The 21,949-nt window shown below is 35.2% G+C and overlaps 1 protein-coding gene, 1 non-coding gene and 1 pseudogene across 2 annotated transcripts in view; 2 read left to right on the top strand and 1 right to left on the bottom strand.

The window, feature by feature from the left end:
- Shroom4 (shroom family member 4) overlaps positions 1-21,949 on the bottom strand; it is a 346,076-nt gene that overhangs the window by 285,095 nt on the left and 39,032 nt on the right. The window lies entirely within an intron of this gene.
- On the top strand, positions 16,865-16,990 carry LOC111814072 (annotated as a pseudogene).
- On the top strand, positions 17,194-17,326 carry LOC111814073. Its single transcript, XR_002819149.1, has one exon. It is a non-coding gene; the product is annotated as a small nucleolar RNA SNORA1 (small nucleolar RNA).

Below are 21,949 nucleotides of genomic sequence, written 5' to 3'. Positions count from 1 at the left end.
CTGGTCCCGCCGGCGCAGGGTAGCAGGAAGCTCTCCACACACTCACCGGACCTGGGCTAGGACTGGGTCTGGGGGTTCCCGGAAGTCGGCAGAAATTACTACTCCGCCTGCTGTATTTCTTAACATTGAACTAATAAACATTATTGCTTTTGGTGAAACAGAAAACACCAAACCTATATTCCTTTTGGCATGGACAGGAGGCATAATAGGTGAAAACAATAATAGTAGCCAATTACTATATACCATAGTTTTGAATAGACTCATAACTACAATATAAGGTATGGAATATTGTCCACATTTTCCAGATCAGAAGACACTGAGGCTTACAGAGTTTAAGGGACTTCCCAAGAGTACACAGCCAGAAAGTAACAAAACTACAATTTGAATTAAAATTTCTAAGGAATCTAGATTTCATATTTTGATTTGTTGCTTTACCACTTTTCTCCTCAAGGGCAGCATCTCTGTTGACGTACTCAAAGCATATGTGCCTAGGTCTTCTTTTCTACTTTGGGTACTAATGATACAGAGATTCCGTTAAGAGTACAATGAATTCTAAGTACCAGCTTAGAACAAATTCTCAAGGAACATGTAGGACTATCAGGGACTGATGCTAAAACTTAACTCAAAAGTCAGCAGCAGCTAACAGTGACACTTGGTGCCTCACATTTCACAAAGGCAAAGAGAATCTTCTTTGTTTGAACATTTTCTCTTCCATCTAGTGATTCTTTTACTATGTATCTGCAATGTGTGTCAAGAACTGTAGGACTGTAAAATTTTTTAAAGAATACAAAATAGTGATAGAAAAAAACAGCATTAGAAATGATACAGAATTTCACCAAACAATGTAATAAGCACTCAATGTTAGTTGTTGCATTACATGGTGCTATCTTCAAATTATTTGTTCAGATTACAGATATAAGCATGCAAGAGATATTTAAAGAAAAAAAAAACAAGAACAAGGAAGTTGTAAGAAATTCAAAAGAGGAAAAAAATGAGAGTAAAAAGGAAAAAAAATTAAGCATTAACTGCTCCTTTCAAAAGACTAGCAGAAATTGACAATGCAGTTATCCAAACAATGCTGTATATATACCTAAATATATCTTTTCCCTTTATTTTATTTGTCCTTTTCCTCATCTCAGTTTTTCCTTCCCATTGAACAAATCCTTTCCCTTTCAGAGTATCTGTTGTACCTTTTATTTTTATTTTTTAAAGGGAGTACAAATTAGAATTAAAACAGAAAAGTTTTACAAGTGATACAGAATCACTTAATAAAGTAATATGAATTTTACAGTATTTGTTGTGATACATAATGTTGTCTTCCAACCAGTTATTCATATTGCCAGATATATGCACCTACAATTTGAAGAAAGAAAAATGAAAGAAATGTATAAGAAATTTAGAAGAGAAAAAGCACAAACAATTGAAAAAAGGAGACAAAACAAATTAAAGCATTAGCTGCTCCTTTCCATAGACCAGCAGAAATTCACAGTACAATTGTCCAAATCATTCGGCTTATATATACAGATAAACCTCTTTCCTCCACTCCCTCTCCTGTCCTTCTCCTCAACTCAGAACCTCTTTCTTTTTGAATAAATTCATTCCCTTTTCCCAGGTTCTATTGTACTATTCAATTTCCATTTTTCTCTTCTCTTGTACCCTTTAGGTTTTCATTACTCTTTCAGGTTCTCACACAAGTGAGATAATATGATGTTTGCTATTATTACTACTACTGCTCCTACAAAAGGTAGCAGCTGACATTATAGTAAATCATTACTAGTTGAAACAGAAACCAAGCTAAGTGTGTTATGTACAGTACAAATTTTCGAAGAGCAACACTTAATATGTAAACAACATGGAATGAATGTAACAAGGCCTCTAGAATTCACCACAAACTACCTGTTTACAATAAAGTATCTGACAGTCATCTTCAAATTGGAATGGCAAGAATAGTCAGAAATATATATATACTTTTCATTTGTTCCATTCTTTTACCCAGTTCACAAGGTTAACAAATTACTATATATGATTCTAGACAGCGATGTAGCACTTTCTTGTAATGCAAAGGGCTATTGATACCCTCAATAGACACCAGGAATTTTCATCTTTGGTAGACATATAGCTTGAGTCTGTAGGAGACAAAGCCAAAGAAACAATTAAACAGGCATAGGTCAAATAATCATAAGAGGATAATTATGACCATAGTCAAAGATTTGTATCAAGTAGACAGTAATGACCTCATAAAAATGATAAAGATAAGGTCCAGGGGACCTCAGCATCTCATATACAATTGATTTGATATCTTTTGAACAGCTATTAAGACATTAGCAGAAGGATCTGGGATGTAGTAGCCTTTTTTAAGTTTGTAATTATAAAAAGACTAGTCAGAACGTTTTGTAGGTTTAATTTCTTTACATTTTTTCAGGCTAGCAATTATAACCCACTAGCTCTTAGATCCCTTTATTTATGGAGTCTGCAACAGATAAGTCTGTTTAGCTATAGTGAAAAAGCCTAATGTAGGCTTTTGCTGGTGAAAGTCTCACTGCAAAGTATGCAACAGAGGTCACTTTCTTCCTTGAATTCTCAATTTGACCACTTACACTGTATCCTTAGAGGGTACTCCAGAAGCTGGAGGCTTGATTCCCTGTCACTGGATAACCAAATATGCTGGCTATAAAGTTTACATTGAAATAGACATTTCACCCTCCAGAGAGTCACATAATCATGTTCATTACTAATTGTGCCCTTGTTACCATGCCTGAAAGTACTCTTTTCACCTGAATCTGTTGCATCTAATTTTAGAAAAGAGAAGCTTAGGAATTTAAAAGAGAGCTCTTAGAAACAAATTGCCCCAGAACGTGGTGGCACCAGGCCTGGAATCCCAGCATTCAGGAGACTGAGGAAGGAGGATCTCAGTGAATTTGAGGGCAGCCTGAGCCACATAGCAAGTTCAAGGCCAGCATGAAATAACCCTAATCCTACCACAAAAAAAATAAATGAAAAGAAAAAGAAAGAGAAATGCAGTACCAGATGGCAGGTGACATGCTTTCATTCATGGTGTAACCACTGTGGAAATCAATTTAGAGATTTCCAAACACTAGGAATAGAGTATCATTTGACCCAACCATTGTCCTTCTGAGTATTTTTCCAGAAGAATTAAAAACATCATACCATAGTGACATATGTGCACCCATGTTTATAGCAGCAAAATTTGTCATAGCTAGATCTTGGAAACAACCAAATATCCATCAATTGAGAAATGGATTTTAAAATGTGGTTATTTTTATACAATGGAGTGCTACTCAAGTATAAATAATGATAAAATGAGGCTTTTATAAGTAAATGGATGCAACCAGAGACCATACCCATAAGTGAAATAAATCTCACTAGTGTAAGCAACTGAAAAAACAAATATGATCCAAAAGGTACAATAGATACTATGAAAGGGAAAAAAATCTACTCAAGAGGAAAGAATAACTGGGATGGAGGAAAGGAGAAAAGAAGAAAGGGACAATTTAAAAATACACACACACACACACACATACACACACACAGCATATCTAAGATAGCTGTACTATTAATTTTTAATTTTTTTTATTTTAAAACAGTACAAATTAGAATTAAAACAGAAAACATTAAAAGTGATTTTGGGCCATCCAAATAGGTCAGTGGATTAAAGCACCTGCAAGCAGGTGCAGGGGACAGGGGTTCAATCCCCGGGCCTGCTGTGCCGGTCCCACCACTGGGGGGGTACTTAGAGGGCAATTAAGACTGGGCCTGGTGGTGCATGCCTGCAATCCCAGTTCTTGGGAGGCTGTATACAGACAGATCACTACTAGTTTGATCTATTAGTGAGACCCTGAACACCTTGTAGACCCTTCCCTAAAATACAAAAAAAAAGTGATACAGAATTTCACTTAACAAAGTAATATGAATTTCATAGTATTTGTTATAATACATAGTGTTGTCTTCCAACAAGTTACTCATATTACCAGATATATGCATGTAAAATTGAAGAAAACAGAAATGTATAAGAAATTTATTTATTTTTTTTTATTTATTTGGGCAGAACCGGGGATTGAACTCAGATCCTTGCACTTGCCAAGGAAGCACTTATTCTACTGAGCCATCTCCCCTGCCCCTGTAAAAGAAATTTAGAATGGAAAAAGTACAAACAATTGAAAAAAGGAGACAAAACAAATTAAAGCATTAGCTGCTCCTTTTCATAGACCAGCAGAAATACACAGTATAGTTGTCCAAATCATCCTGCTTACATACATAAATAGACCTTTTTCCTCCACTCCCTCTCTTGTTCTTCTCAACTCAGTTAGTTCAAAAAGAACTAATTATTTCTTTTTGAATAAGTTTATTTCCTTTTCCCAGTTTCTCTTGTACCCTTCAGATTCCATTTTTCTCCTTCAGGTTCGAACACTAAAGAGACAATACAATGTTTACACACGCTGGTCTGATTTACTTCACTTGAGTATGTTCTCTAGTTATATCCTTTTACTGATAAAAGACTCAAATTCATCCCATTTTATATCTCAATAATATTGCATTGTGTAAAAATAACAAATCTTCTTTAACCATTCTTCAGTTGATGGGCATCTGGGTTGTTTCTAGGATTTAGCTATTACAAATTGCACTGCTATAAACACAGGTGCACATATATAGCGGTGGTGTGAGGTTTTAAGTTCTTCTGGGAAAATACCCAATAGGGGAATAGCTGGCTTGAGTGGGACCTCCAATCTGAGATTTTTGACAGAATCTCCGCACTGATTTCCACAGTGGTTGTACCAGTCTGCACTCCCACCAACTGTGCAGAAGTGTTCCTTTTTCTCTACAGCCTCTCCAGCATTTGTTATTGGCTGGCTTCTTGATGTCAATTTGTATTAGTTCATTGCAAAGAACAGCTGGTGCTTTTATTATTTGATCAGATTTGTATGCCTATACCCAGTAATATGCAATATAATAAACATTGTTAATATCCTATCATCTTGTTTTGAACTTCTATGTTATTTTAATTTTTTTTTCTCTCATTAAAATTAAAAAGTAAGCTATATTACAGGCTGTGATAGTTGATAGATTGTGTCAATTTGAGTAAAAGAAGCCTAATTAAATGGGCACATCAATTTCACATCCTTGGGCAGCTTGCTGACTGGATGGTATTAAGGGGAAACAAAGGACAGATTTGTTCCTGCTTCTTCAGAGGAACTCCAGTCTTCACCCTTGCCTCGGAAGACAAATTCTGGCTTCTAATGCAAACTGTTCAACTATTAGCATGCAGATCCTACAACTTTCTGGCATAGACTCTTCAGTCTTTCATTACAGACCCATCAGCCTCCTGATATAGACTACAAGGGACATTACAGTGATCTCCAGACTTTTGACTGAATATTTGTCTCCACTGTAAAGACATGCTCTGTATTTTTCCTCATTCACTTCTGCTGAAAGTCATTGTAAACCAATCTTTTAAATGCATATATATATATATATATATATGTAATATATGTTATATCTATTTCTTTAGTAAACACTGAGTGATACATAGACCAAATGTATTTAATTTAACTGGTATCTATAGAGTTCTTCATTCACCACCAGCAGAATATACTGTATTTTCAGCATGACACAGAAACTTTTCCAAAACACACTATATTTTAGGCCATAAGCAAGTCTCAATAAGCAAAGAATTAAAATAATTTCATCAATTCTATCAAATCACAATGGAATGAAACTAGAAATCAACAGAGAAAGAAACATCAGAAACTATATAAACAATGAATTGAATAATATATTTTTAAATAACCAACAGTCACTGAAGTAATCAAGGGAAATAGAAAAATTTTTAGAATCAAATGATATAGAAACACTACATATCAGATTCTGTGAGACATAATGAAAGTAGTTAAGTAGTTTTTTTTTCTGGTATGAAGGATTAAACTCAAGACTTTGAGTTTGTCAGGCAGGCCCTTATGCCACTGAGCTATCTCTCTGGCCTGAAAATTGTTATAAGAGGGATATTTGTAGCTATGATGGCTTATATTGCAAAAAAGAAACTAGCCCAAATAAATAACCCAATGACAGATCTAAAAGGCTAAGAAAAGCAAGGACAAAATCAAATATGAAACCAATAGAAGAAAAGAAATAAGAAAGCTGAAGCAGAAATTGAAACTAAATAAATAATAAGAAGGACTAATGAATCAGAATTGATTCTTTGAAAGGAAAACAAGATTTATAACCTTTTAGTTAAACTTACCAAAAGAAAACTAGAAATAAAAAAAACCAGGAAATTTCAGCAGACACCACTGAAATCCAGAGAAGCTCAGAAACTATTTTCAAAAATTATATTCCAACAAATTAGAGAATTTGGAAGATTTGAATAAATTTCTAAACACATATACCATACCTAAACTATTAAGAAGATATATAATACTTAAACAGATTAAAAACAAGCAATGTGATTGAAGCAGTAATAAAACTCTTCCAACTAGGTAAAACAAGGGGCCATATGAATTTCTGACTACCATTAGAGAAAACTTAAGACCAGTGCTCCACAAATATTTTCCTACAATAGAAAAGGAAAGTACCTTCCCAAATTCATTCTATGAAGCCAGCTTTACACTGATATCAAGCCAACATTACACAAAAAGACTCAACATTACACAAAAACTATATATCAATATCCTTGATGAACATAGAATAAGCACATGGAAAAATTTTCAGTAAGAACCTTGCCAACAGAATTCAGTACCACATTAAGAAGATCATACACAATGACCAAGTTTTTTTTTACCCAAAGGATAAAAAGTTTTTCAAAATACATATATCAATCAGTGTAACAGACCACATAAATTGAATCAAAAATAAAAATCTCATGACCCCATCAATAGATGCTGAAAAAGGCTGTGACAAAATCCAACACCTCTTCGTGATAAAACCCTATTTTAAAAAGACATAATCATATCATTTCCCTAATGTAAGAAGCTGAAATACTGAGTAACAAAGATCCAAAATGTACACTAGATGCTGTGAAATAGGAAGAAACTGCTCAAAAGGACAGAGAAACTGGAATAGGGGAAAGGAGAAAAATAAACAAACAAATAAATACATTCATAAGAGTTAAGATGGTTGTACTACTACTTGCTGTTAGTTCATTGAAAAGAAAGCATTAGACCTATATTGTTTTATCAAATTTTCATTTCTATATCAACTGAGAAAGTACTTTGAAGATAACAATATACAATGTGCTAATCATTGTCACTCTTTTATAATCTTGTCTTGAAATTTTATACCACATTTTGTTTTTTTTAAATAAAAATTTTTGAAAAGAAAGATGTTACTTCAAAATGTTACTGGTCATATATGAAAAACCCACAACAAACATCAAATTACATGGTGAAAAGGTAAAAGAATTTTCTCAAAAACCTGGAATAAGAAAATACTACCTACCCTCACCATGCCTGATCAATATATACTTAAAACTTTACAGAGAAAGAAATAAAAGTGATGCAACATGCTGGCACCACCCCTGGGGTGTGCTGAGAGGGCGACTGAGATGGAGCATGGTGGCGCGCATCTGTAATGCCAGAGCTTGGGAGGCCAAAAACAGAAGAATCACTATAAGTCCAATCTATGCAGTGAGAGCCTGTAAACACTGTACTAAAACAGAAAAAAAAGAAAGGGATATGAATGATAAATCTTTTAGATCATATGATCAAATTCAGCAAAGTGGCAAAATACAAAATCAGTACACAAAAATTAAGTTTGTTTTTGTATGCTAATAATGAACCACTGAGAAAAAATCAGGAAAACAATTCCACTCACAATAGCTCAACAAAATTAATTATCTAGGCAATCAAGCAAACCAAGGAGGAAAAAGACCTTTATAACGAAAATTATAGAGCTCTGAAGAAAATAATTAAAAGAAAACATTAGAAAATGGAAAAATATCCCTTATTCTTAGAGTGACAGAATTAATATTGTTAAAATGACTATACTACTAAAAGCAATACACAAATTAAATGCAATTCCTATTAAAATATCAACAACAATCTTCACAGAAGTAGACAAAGTAATTCTGAATTTTCATCGGAATCAGAAAAGACCAACAATACCCAAAGCAACCATGAGCAAAAAGCAACAACAGCTACAGGAATAAAAATAACATGGTACTGACATAGAAACACAAATGGGGAACTAAACAGAAAAGGGGATACAGATGAATGTCCATTTTGTACCTGTGTATTCAAAGTAGTTAGGATAGATATATATATAGTTACATTCTCTTAATGAATAGAGGGATTTGTTCTAATGGTGTTTGTAAATAGGATATCATGTCCGCATCTTGTACAGCAACTAACCACTTGGAAGAATGTATGCAATGTGTTAATTATTGAAACTGTCCTACCAATTTGATTTGAAACTGTCTCATCACTATTTGTTTATCAATAAAATTATGGAAAAAAAGAAACACAAATGGAATACACAACATACAAATTGACATAAGCACATACAGTAATCTTAGTTTTGATAAAGGAGCAAAAAAATGCAATGGAAAAATGTAAGTCTCTAACAAACAGAACTGGGAAAACTGAAGGGATTGATGGTTATCCCTTGCCTTCACTAACATGGTTATTTCACAGAATTCTCCTTACAAAAATGCTGAGACCTAAGTGTCATGGCCATTTGACAAATAAGAAAACTGAGATAAAATGTTGCATCACAGAATTTGCTCAGGGGTACCTGACTAGCCAAAAAAACTTCCTTGCCTCGAACTTAGATGTCTGTGGCTTCAAAGCTAGTCTTTTAACTCAACAGCTACTAAAGAGAACCAGTCTTGTACAGAGAAATAACCAGGGCCCCCAATACTGGTGGCACTAGAAGAGTGTTAGAGCACCTTCTCCTTGGCACCTTAGTGACACAAAAGGGCTTTGTTCCCACAGTAGGGTAAATCAAAATTGGACCTTTAGGCTTTGTTAAATTCCTACCTAATCTGTTCTAAATATAATTCTCTCTCTATCTTAAAGTATATAAAATCTATACTATTTCTACCAATAGTTACTACTTAGTAGCATGGAATATGTACTAGTTATATTACATATACTAATATGTAGTACATATATACAATAAGTACTACCTTGTATTCTTATAATTGTTATATGTTAGTTAAATAATCATAGCATAGTTATAATTGTGTATATATATTCTAGCTTTTTATTAAAATATGTAATACTCATAATACTATATAATATAGTTATGTACATATACATGACTGTATATATGTATTTAACCTTCTATTTAAATAATATCTAATAATGTTCATAATAATATCAGGCTATACTTACCAAGCATTACTGTGTGCCAAGCACAACACTAAGAACATCTCCATATAACTTACATCTTCATCCTCAATTCGCAGGTTAGGAATTAGTCTGAGATTGTTAAATGACCTCACTGAAGAACTTTAGTACCATAGAATAATATTATTTTGTATTTGGGGATAATCATAGTGCTCAGGTATTCAATAGGTATTTGTTGAATAAAAAATTGTTCAGTTGAAAAATATCCACAAAAATCCAGGCTAGACAACTTTTCCAAGATGATGTGGGAAGCAAATGATACATTTCACTTCAACTCTCTTTGCCTCCAGATTCATATACTACATTGCATTTCTACCTCTGATAAAGATAATCACAGAAAATGTGCATCAGCAAAAAAGAAGAAAATAAAATCATCTATTATATCAATATATTTTTTCTCCACAATTTTCAAGCTACTTGAGCTGGTGCTTTCATTTGGCCTGTCCTTTAATTTTCCCCCAAGTGTCTGGTATCTTTTTCCAAACCCCTTCATTTGTTCTTCCCATTTCACTTCAACCACTGTCCAAAGCCCCTGTATGATCATATCTGCTACTGATGGTCCAGAATCCAGTATAAGTTTTTAGAATATGACTCTTTGAACATGGAGCCTGGTGAGATTTCATTCTGCAATCTGGGGTAATGTAAGATAGCTGAGTAATCACCTTAAGCCATTAGCTGCCCTCGTCATTTATTAAAGCATTAAATCATCCAGTTGTAAGCCAGGAAAAAAATTTTTAAGAAGGTTGATAAAGTTTCAAGTAAATTATCAGATGCTTAGACAAGGATATATTCACAGAGGTGGTCTCCACGATGTTATCTGTACTAACAAGAAATAAAAGAAACCAAAGTGGCCAAATGCACAAAATAGGTAAATTAAATTATAGTGCATTCATAAGTTATTATTATGCAATAATTTGAAAGTAAGTTTTAAAAAGTTCTAATAATACAGAAACTAAATTAAACAAAAAAGGAGAGAAAAGTACAGACAATATGACCACATAGTATTATCTGAAATATAGATTACTTTTATAATCAAAACATATGTATTACCCTGTTAATGAAAAAAAATAAATCTTTAAAAACTATGATGAGTAGTTATGACCTCTTTTTTTTAATCATACTTTTTCTCTTAGGTTTACCTTTTCTCATCTGTGGTTTAAATTGCTGCTACAAAGTCTTACTTTCATTTGTAAAGGGTAGTGAAAATAAAAACTAATCTCCCATGGTTTCTGTATTGATGAAATGAAATGATGGATCAATGTGAAGATATAATTTTGACAAATGTTAGGGAACATCTTATTTCTGAGCTATTATTAAGTAAATTCTAAGTGTTCTGAATTTCTAGTGATTTATAATAACTAATCTCTCTTGTAGGCAGGCCTACCTGCCCATTTCTATTTCATAATCATACTCAAGGTCTTTACCTTCTCACTACCTGAATTTCTAAACCAGTCTTTGAATTAAACTTCCTACATCCTCTGCCTCCTCTACCCACATTCTATGGTACAAAAAGAATCATCTTAACTCTCATATTATTTTGTTTTGAGATTTTTTTAATAAGAAAGAATTCCAGAAACTGCACCAGACCTTCCATTAAGGCACCCTGAAGTAGCAAAAAACAAAACAAACCAAAAAACAACAAGAACAACAACAAAAAACCCTCCTTCTCAAACGTGCCAGCCAAATAACTCAACGGAGTAAAACACCTACAAGCAGGTGCAGGAGTCGGGAGTTTGATTCCTGGGCCTGCCATGCCTGCCCCATCCCTGGGGTGTGCTGAGAGGGCAATTGAGACTGGGTGTGGTGGCGCATACCTGCAATCCCAGCTCTTGGGAGGCTGTAAACAGATGGATCACTATGAGTCCGATCTAGTAGTGAGAGCCTGAACACCCTGTAGACCCATTCCTAAAATACAATAAATAAATAAGGATCACTTTCAGTCTGTACCTTTACTCAGACTCCCATAAAGACTCCTGAATGTCCTTGACATATCACACTATGGCATTGTTCAACAGTCATCCCAACCCATATATAATCAGTTCAAGCCTTGGACATGTCTTAACTAGAAGCATTACATTACAGTAGAGCCCCAGTGCATGCTAGCTATTAATACTTCCTTCTCAAAGTACATTCACCAGTCTCCCTGGAATTTGTTAAGACTCTGTGGCTTCAATAAGACCTACTGACTCAAACTCTGAATTAAGAATATCTCCCATGTAATTTGCATGCACAGTTAAGTTTGAGAAGCACTGACCCAGAAGGCCTTAAAATTGGCAGATGAAACAAAATGTTGGCAGATTTATTTATTCTATTCAAGTTATCCTTATGTGTCTCTCATGTGTATTTATCCATGTCTTTTCTTAGATGGTAAGATCACTAAAATGTAGTAACTGATATCTTTCTCTTTCTTTGTACCAACTTCTATAATCCAAGAGTCCCTCATAAACACTTATCAGCTAAAAATACTTCTAAACATCACATTAAAGTTAATTATGATAAAATTTACTTAAGATAGCATGACTACTAAGAGTATACAATCTGGGAGCCTGCCAATCTGAGATCAAAAATCACTTTCCAACACTAGCTGTGTGACCTTGGGCATGTAACTTGAATATGTCCTCAAATTCCTCATCTGTGAAATGGAGTTATTAATAAAATTCACCTTAAAAGGCTGCTGTGAGAGTTAAATGAGTGAAGAGATGTGAAAATCTTACAAGGCATGAGGATCTCCAAGTTTCAACCCACTTTAGGCAATTTAACTGCCTCAAAACAAAACAAAACAAAAAACATAAAAATAAAAAGGCTCAATGTGTAGGTCCTGTATTCATTCCCTATTACTAATAAAATAAAGTAAAAATACAGAATAAAATAAGAGTTAATGATTCAACTATTTTAGGTGCCAGATTTTAGAACTGCAGGGTCTAGATTTGTGAGACTCATTGAAACAAAAAATAAAATCAGTGGATAATGAATATAATGCATTCATCAAACTAACAAAAAGTGAACAGATTGTGAAGCAGAGGCCAAGGGTAATCATCTGGGTCTCTTGGTCTTTCTCCTGAAGTATTTACCAGTAATGCAATGGTTAATGGAAACTATGTACTCTGAACTATCTAGACTCCCCCTAGACAGGAAGAAGGTAGAAGGTAGAGATATTTCTATGCACAAATCGGGGTATCTATAACACATAGGAAAGGGGAAAGGAGAGTCCCACAAGGTGCCTCCAACACTTTTTATTGGATATTTCTATCTCTGGTTTTTCCTTCCTGCCCTATGGATTCACCTATTTACTATCATCTCCATAAACAACTGAGAAAAAACATACTGCACCAAAGAGAAGCTAGGGAGGGATTTAAGCCACAGCTAGGAAAGTAGTATGATGTCCCCTTCATGTTAAAAAGGCTAGAGAAGAGATAGGTTAAGAAGTAGCCTTTGGGAGTCTTCCAAATTCTTAGCACTTGGTGGTGTTGTCTAAACGACAGACAATTCTCTGGGGAGAGAGGCATTGTTGGGTATCCATCTCTTTGTATGACTACGAAGTATTAAATCCCTTAGGTGACTAAGTAGCTAAACAATATTAGCCAGCACAATGTATTAAAGCAAGGGCAGAAAATCAGATGCTGAACTATCTGCACACATAAGTGAGAGATTTTAACTATCTAAAGATTATGATAATTTTGAAAAGTCAACCAAAAGTAGAAGTCACAGGACCTAAAATCCACAATGTAAGAGTAAAGGAAAGGGGAAGAGAGTACAGAAGAAACAAAGATTGCATTACAACCTGTTCTTAGTCACTTTCCTATCATTGGGTAAAATACTGAACACCAGCAACTTAAAGGAAGAGGTTTGTTTTGATTCATGGTTTTACTCTATCATCGTTTGGCTCCTAGGCAGAAACAGGATGGCAGAGGGGCAAGAGAAGGGGGAAGCCAAGGCCAAGAACACATACCTTTCAGTCCCTCCCCCACTGACTCAACTCCTAACAGCACATTCAGCTATGAATTCATCAATGGATTAAACCACTGATGAGTATAGGGTCCCCACAATCAAATCATCTTCTACACACACAAATTTTGGGGGACAATTTAGATGTAACAAACTTCAAAGGATGCAGTAGTTAAAATTGAATCTGTGATGGTAATCATGAGATTTAAATGCAATGTTCAAACTTCAGGAATTATAGGAATAAAGTTCAATCATATCTGGAAAGGACATCATGAAAAATTCCATTAAATAAATCTCATATTATGCAGACACTGCATAAAGTTCACAAGGTTGGCAAAGTAAATGAGTACCTTAGCATCATTTGTAAAGCCTGCTTCAGTACAGGGATGTATCCACCCAAGGAAAGGAGAGTCTTTTTGCAATGGACATAAAAGTACAAATGGCATAATGGCTTTCCTACAGTCTGGATCCTCAGATAGCCTCATACTGATAAAAGCCAAAACTCTAGAAACAAATATTAAGTCGTTGACTCCAATAGACCTATCTATCATCTCCATCTCTGTCTCCCTCTCGTTCTCCCTCTCCCTCTCACTCCCTGTCTCTCTCCATCATCTCTCTCAGAGTTGGGCATGGAACCCAGGGCCTTGTGCAAGTGGAACAAGGACACTACTACTGAGCTATACTCCCATTCTCTTGATCCAAATTTTTCATTTCCTGCTTCATTTGGCTCCTCTCCAAAAATGTACAGGTGGACTTTAAAAGAGTTTTACTCAATCACCTAAAAATCCAAAACTCCTAACAGAGTTAAGATCTTGCATAGTCAGAGTTCTTCACAAAATAAAATCGATAGGGTACATAGTGATAAACAGAAAAAGATTCATCCTGAGGAATTGGCTCATATGATTATGGAGGCTAGAAAGCCTTGTATTACATCATCTGGAAAATGAAGGCCCAAGAAAGTCTGTGGTGTCATCCCACTCCAATGTGAAGGCAGAAGAGTGAATAGTGGAAAGCTCAGTCTGGAACAGAAGGCCTGGCAACTGGGAACACCTATGTTAAAAGGAAGGAGAAGTTTGATGTTCCAGTTCAAGAAAAGGTGAGGGTACTCAGCCTTCTCCAGGTTTTTGTTCTATTTGTGTGAGTTCCATTATGGCTTAGATTATGCTTTCCCCAATGGGGTAAAAATTGATCTTCTCTTGTCATTCTACTGATTAAAACACCAATTGATTCCAAAAGCAACCACCTAGACATATTCAAAATTAATATTTTGCCAGCTATGTAAGCATCCTGTAGCTGGGGCAAGCTGACATATATAATTAAACTTCACAACCACTATCAAACATATTTGTCAACCACCATATAATAGCAACACAGGAAAAGAAAATGTTAGTATCAAACTTTTTAAGCATTAAATGATCCTTAATGTCCTAAATTCAAACTCTCCACTATTACAGAAATGGAAAATGAGTCCACAAAATAGTAGCAATTTGTGCTAAGAGATCATGGAGTTAACTAGATCAACGAGAGATTATGGGGTATTTTTTGTTTATATTAATTAGAAATCTGACAGAATAAGTGGGAGGGTGAAGTTCCATGAAGTCAGGGACTGCATATCTTTTATATTTCTTGTTTTATATTTGAGAAGAATTGAACTATCATCAAATAGTCACTTTACACAAAAATGATATGAGAAATAACCTATGTTTCAAAATTAGAATCTTAACACATAACAGATACTCATTAATTTTTACTAAATGTACATGAAGTTTAAGGAAAACAAGGTAGGAGACAGCAGATTATCCTGGGTATGTACAAAAACATTGGAGGTATGTAAATAGCCAATCTATTGGGATTCTTCTTGTCTTCCAACACTAAAATCTCAGGCAGAACTTACCTGCACACAAGCCCCTATCCCATATCTTCATCCCCTCATCCCTCCAACTGCCACAGTGAATGAGAGATCACTGGGTATGACTTTTTTTCTAGCACACATGTCATCCAACCTTTACCTTCACACCATCTTAAGCTACAAAACTGCTCTCATTGCACATCTTTAAAATCTAAGATAGACTAGGATGCTAACAGGTGCCTGACACAGATAGACAATCTGAAATAAACATCTTATTTTCACTTTTCTAAACAAAAATCATTCTTTTTGTCCCCCCAAAATTTTATCCGTTGGAAATTTAATCCACACGCTATTATGTTGGTGATATTTGTACGTGGGGCCAAAGAGGGGTACTTGGAGTTACATGAGATCATGTGGGTGGAGTTCCTATGATTGAATTAGTGTTTTTTTCTAAAAAAGGAAGTGAAACCTTAGCTTCTGCTTCCTCATCATGTGATGTCCTCCATCATGTTATGATCCAGGAAGAAAGACCTAACCAGATTGGGCCCTTAAGCTCAGACTTCCCAGTATCCATTATTATGAGAAATATTTTTTTAAAAAAAATTACCGAGTTTCAGAACCACTGTTATAAAAACATAAGACAGACTAAAATAAATGGAGCTGAAACTCACTGAAAGTTAAGAGTGGGCAGAGAGGACTTTTAGGCAATTCTGTAAATATGTATGTGTTTCCTGTGAGTGTTCTTGCTAAGAGGAGCAGAGTTGGGAGAATAATAGGGAAGGGTAGTTGGAGTTTTACAGTGAGGCTTTTGTCTGACCCCATCTTCTCATGATTGTATGTCTGGAGACTAAGAGTCATCCCCCCTCACCCAATGATAATTTTGATATAGTCTCAGAGGCTTAAGAGGTACCAAAGGACCAAGAATATATCTCAGTGGCACAGAACCTGTCTATCAAGCACAAGGTCCAACAATTAATGACTTCTTAATGTGATATAGTGGAGGATTCTGCCTTTGGAAATATGGGCTCCAAGCTATCATCTCTGAACAGGAAAGGGATCTGACAGTAACTGTAAACTGTTTCCTGAAGATAGCAATCAATTTGGTGTTTTTACCAAGACAATTACTGCTCCAGTAAAATCAGGATCATGAAAAAAAAATTATGCTCTCTTGCCCCTCTCTTACCTCAGCCTGCCATAATTCCTTCTTCATAGCTTGCCCAAATCTAGAATACCACATGCAGATCTGCTTACTACCTCTTAGTGCTGATCAGTTTAGAGAAGCAGAAAAAAAGCTTTACACCAGGCAAAGTAGTGTTAAGCTACTGTCACAGCATTATGGGAGTCTATAGCGTGAGGATCACAAATTTGAGCCTGGCCAGGGGACCTTGGTAACCTAGTGAGACAGTCTCAAGACAAAATAAACAAACAAACAAAAAGCACCCCCAAAAGTTGAGCATATAGCTCAGGGCAAAGGCACTGTTTATTCCCTGATATAAGAAAAAAGGTTTAAAAGGGCCAGCCAAATATCTCAGCAGATTAAAGTGCTTGCAAGCAGGCACAGGGGCCAGGGGTTCAATTCCCAGGCCTGCGGTGCAGCCTCCACCCCTGGGATATGTTGAGACCAGTAAATATACAAAGAACTCAAGAATCTTAGACCCCTCAAAATGAAAGATCTATTCAAAAATTGGGTAACAAATAGACACTTCTCAGTTGTACTGTATGGTACCTGCACTCAACAGTCTGTGTTCAAAAGACAGTGCCATAGAAATTCAGTATCTGGCATTGTTGCTTTTCATGTCTTTGTGTATGTTAAACCTGGTATTCCATTGATACATTATTTTATGTCTTACATTTATTCATTTTAGCACAGAATCTTCTATGCAGTGATTATTTTTTTTCTTAATTTAGGGTATCAGACTAAGGCAGACCCATCTATCATAATTGTAAGGTATTTTTGTTCCTTGTTTTCCTCTAGCAGAACAAATTGCATACAGATGGGGAAGCCTTACATATGAATAAGCTCCAAAGGAGCTTTTCTGAAGCCTCATTGTGGATCAGAATGAGCACTGTTGATTGGTGTCCAGAATTGGTCAATGTGGCTAAAATTGAGACACAGGTCATGCTTCCATTACAGTAAATATTTACAGTGGTGACAATAAGGCCTGTAACATTTTGAAAAAAAAAAAAACCAAATAGACACTTCAAGTACAAATGACCAACAAATACATGAAAAAAAAATCTTCAGTGTCTTTAGCTATAGAGAAATACAAAATCAAACAATACTAATATTCTATCTTACTCCAAAAAAGCAGTATTCATCAAGAAATTAAATGATAAAAAGTGCTTTAAGCCAGGCATATTGTTGCACATCTGTAATACCAGTATTCAGGAGGCTGAGGCAGGAGGGTTGCCACGAATTTGAAGCCTACTTGGACTACACAGTCAGTTCATGGCCAGCCTGAGCTACATAGTGAGACCTTGTCTCAAAAAATAGTTTGGCAAAACTGTGGTAAAAATGGAACATTTGTATTTTGGGTGGAAATGTAAAGTAGTAGACCCACTATGAAAATACATATGGAGATTCCGCCCCCCCCAAAAAAAGGTAAAAATTCCATTGGACCCAACTATTCCACTAATAGTTATTTTCCCACAAGGATTAAAGACATTATATTATAGTTAAACATGCTCACCAATGTTTATAACAGCACAGTTCATAACAGTTGAATCTTGGAAGCAATCTATATGTTTATCAACAGACAAATGGATAAAGAAATGTGATATTTATACATTATACATGACAGAATACTTATCTGCTATAAAAGTAAATTTGAGTCATTTGTAGGAAAATGTAATTCACTTGAAAATATTTCCAGTAAAATACATCGGATATACATACAATATGGCTCCCCTCCTATGAGATATCTGAAGTATAAATAAAGGAAAAATAAAAAGAAACAGGGAGATAGATCTACTGCAAATGGGAAAGGGATCGAGGAATGGAAGCAAGATCAATCCAAATACAAAGGAAATATTTTTTAAAACCAGAACAGAAATTAATGAAATTGAGATCTAAAAAATTGAGATTTACACATAGCTGTGTAAATCACTACAATATAAAGATGTTCATCTTATTGATCTTTTTGGAGGTGAAATAAAGAGCTAGGGAGATAGCTCAGTGGCACCAGCACCTGCCTGGTAATTGCAAAGTCCCAGATTCTATCCCCATGAAAAAAATAAATAAACAAATAAATAAATCAAATAAAGGAGAAAGAAAGAATATAAGGGAATATTAAACTATCATTTGAGGAAACTATCTCCAACAATGAAAGAGCTGCAGATTATTTCCAGGACTGAATTATAGTTTCTTAGTATTAAAATTATATACTTACACTGTCAGAAGTGAATGACTAGAAAAATTTGAGCTACATGGTTTCAAATATAAAATTCTTTAGGAATGAATACATATGGTGTCTAATTTTTTTTGGTGGGACCAGGGATCAAACTCAGGACCTTGTGCTTGCCAGACAAGCACTTATTCCACTGAGCTATCTCCCTGGGACCTAACTTTCTAAATTATATAGTTAGTACAGCTAATGCACAGAATCTATACAAAGAATGTAGTATTAGCTTTTTCTGTTTTTACACTTTGTCTGTTTTAAGTCTGTGAATGTTATCTGTAGGAAATTTAGTGATACATTAAACTTGTAATAAATAATTATAAAAGAAAAAAATGAAAATAAAAAATAAAAAGGATCAATGGATCCAAGTTGTGGCTCTTTGAAGGAAAAAACAAAATACGCAGACCTTTAGCTAATCTTAGCAAAAAGAAAATAAAAAAGTAAAAAACCAATAATCAAAACAATTAAGAAAAAAGGTTATATCACGAGAGAAAATGCCAAAATCTAGAAAGATTATTAGTAACTGCTTTAAAAACCTATACTTGGGGCCAGAGAAATGGCTCAGTAGAATAAGTGCTTGCCTTGCAAGCACAAGAGCCTGAGTTCAATCCCCAGTTCTGAAAAAAAACTATACTCTATTAGAGAATTCACAAGAAGTGATTGAATTACTAGAAAAATTATAACTTGCCAAAATGAAACCAAGAATATAAAAAAACTGTATTATCCAATAGCCAATGAAATTCAAGCAGCAAGAAAAACATATCTACTAAGATAAGCTCAGAACCCAATTATTCAGTTCTGAATTCTATAAGAACATTAAAGAAAAATTAATGTAAATACTCACATTAAAGAATAAGAAAGGGAAAGAGTACTCCACAAGTCATTCCTTTTTTCTTTTTGTTTTTGAACTTTATTTTTTATTTTTATATTAATTTTATTGAAAAAGAAGTAGCAATGAGACAGTTTCAAAGCAGGTTAGTAGGACAGTTATAATAATTAATACAATACATATTGTCTTTCTAGTAGTTATTCATAGTATAAGATGCAGACATAATATCTTGTCTAAACACTATTAGTTCAAAACTTTCTTCTCATTGAACTAAGAGAAAGTAGATGTATATATATATATATATATATATATATATATATATATATATATTCCAATACAAATTGATCATTTATATCCCCCTTTTTCATTTACTTTTGTCAGAGATGAGTATTCCATTGCCATTCATGTATTGTAGGTGCATGAATTCAGCAAAGTAATCCAATATAGTGCAATAGTCTATACTAGTAGTGGGTTATCCACATGACAGGCAATGTCAGAAGTTGTTGACTTGAGCCTTTTAGAGCTCAGCATATTAATATGACTTTACTTTTTATATCTCATTTTTATACTTTTCTGCTGGGTGGTTAAGACCAAGATAAAGCAAGACCTATATAACAAAAAATGTTACTTTTGTATCTGACAAGATCAGCCAAATCCCCTCATGATTTACCCTGAAACCCTGTACAGAAGTTTGTAAATCTTTTTTCAGTGTCAGCCATGTGGATGAGTCACAGCCATTGCTTGACAAATTTGTTCTCTGTGAAAGCCTGAGAGTATGTTTTACCTCCATGTGACTCTCCTTAGGCCCACTCTACATCAGTGATCACTTTCATCTGTGGCCCCATAATCGCCTTGATCAGAAATTTCAGGACACCACTGAGTTAAAGAATGTTACAATACAGGTTCTCTTATGTCATGTGTCCTTATTGGCCTTGAAGGGCTAGGGCCACAATGTTGGCTATCCTTGTAGAGCTTCCTTTTCTCTAATTTTTGGCCTGCAAATTTAAGTTGTTCACCCTCCAGAAGAAAAGCTTAATGATATTACCCTATAATATAGGCTGTTGAGCTTAACATCAGTATCTGTCTGAATATCAAATGCCTTAGACCTAATGTGGAAGAGGTATTTTCCATCAATTGTTGATATGCTAAACTTCAAATACCTACAGAAGGTGAAAAAATATTTGAAAATAGTAAAAAATAGAAATATACAATTACAAATTTTTACACAGAAATTTAGAAATCTAACCACATACATTGTAGCAAGACAGTCCTGCAACATTTTTTTCTTGTCTCTTGTTTTCATTTGTTACCTTTTTTAAAAAACAAATATTGCTTTCTGCTGGTGGACACCACGGAGGAAGCATCATCAGGCTCCCTTGCAACTGCCATCATGTCTAAGTCAGAGTCTCCTAAGGAGCCCGAAAAGCTATGGAAGCTCTTCAATGGAGGACTGAGCTTTGAAACAACTGATGAGAGTCTGAGGAGCCATTTTGAGCAATGGGAAACACTCACAGACTGTGTGGTAATGAGAGACCTGAACACCAAATGTTCCAGGGGCTTTGGATTTGTCACTTATGCCACTGTGGAGGAGGTGGATGCAGCCATGAATGCAAGGCCACACAATGTGGATGGAAGTGTTGTGGAACCAAAGAGAGCTGTCTCAAGAGAAGATTCTCAAAGACCAGGTACCCACTTAACGGTGAAGATCTTTGTTGGTGGCATTAAAAAGATACTGAAGAACATCACCTATGAGATTATTTTGAACAATATGGAAAAATGAAAGTGATTGAAATTATGACTCACCGAGGCAGTGGAAAAAAGAGAGGCTTTGCTTTTGTAACCTTTGATGACCATAACTCTGTGGATAAGATTGTCATTCAAAAATACCACACTGTGAACGGCCACAACTGTGAAGTGAGGAAAGCCCTGTCCAAGCAGGAGATGCCTAGTGCTTCATCTAGCCAAAGAGGTTGAAGTGGTTCTGGAAACTTTGGTGGTGGTCGTGGAGGAGGTTTTGGTGGCAATGACAGTTTCGGTCATGGAGGAAACTTCAGTGGTCGAGGTAGCTTTGGTGGCAGCCATGGTGGGGGTGGATATAGTGGCAGTGGAGATGGCTAAAATGAATTTGGTAATGATGGAAGCAATTATGGAGGTGGTGGAAGCTATAATGAATTTGGCAATTACAACAGACAGTCTTCAAATTTGAACCCATGAAGGGAGGAAACTTTGGAGGCAGAAGCTCTCGGTCCTACAGTGGTAGAGGCCAATATTTTACCAAACCACGAAATCAAGGTGGCTATGGTGGCTCCAGTAGCAGCAGTAGCAGTAGCTATGGCAGTGGCAGGAGGTTTTAAACACTTCCAGGAAACAAAACTTAGCAGGAGAGGAGAGCCAGAGAAGAGACAAGAAAGTATCTCTTTAAAACAATTAGGATGCAGGAAAACATAATCCATCACCTGCAAGATGCAGAGATGAACAATCTAAGACTAATAGGCATCAATGAGAAAGAAGGAGTCAATACAAATGACATTAAAAAAATATGGGCAGAAGTAATAGCAGAAAACTTCCC

The sequence above is a fragment of the Octodon degus genome, unplaced genomic scaffold (genome assembly GCF_000260255.1).
Source record: "Octodon degus isolate 3935 unplaced genomic scaffold, OctDeg1.0 scaffold00263, whole genome shotgun sequence".
NCBI classification, from domain to species: Eukaryota; Metazoa; Chordata; class Mammalia; order Rodentia; family Octodontidae; genus Octodon; species Octodon degus.
This window is presented reverse-complemented; position numbering and strand designations above follow the sequence as displayed.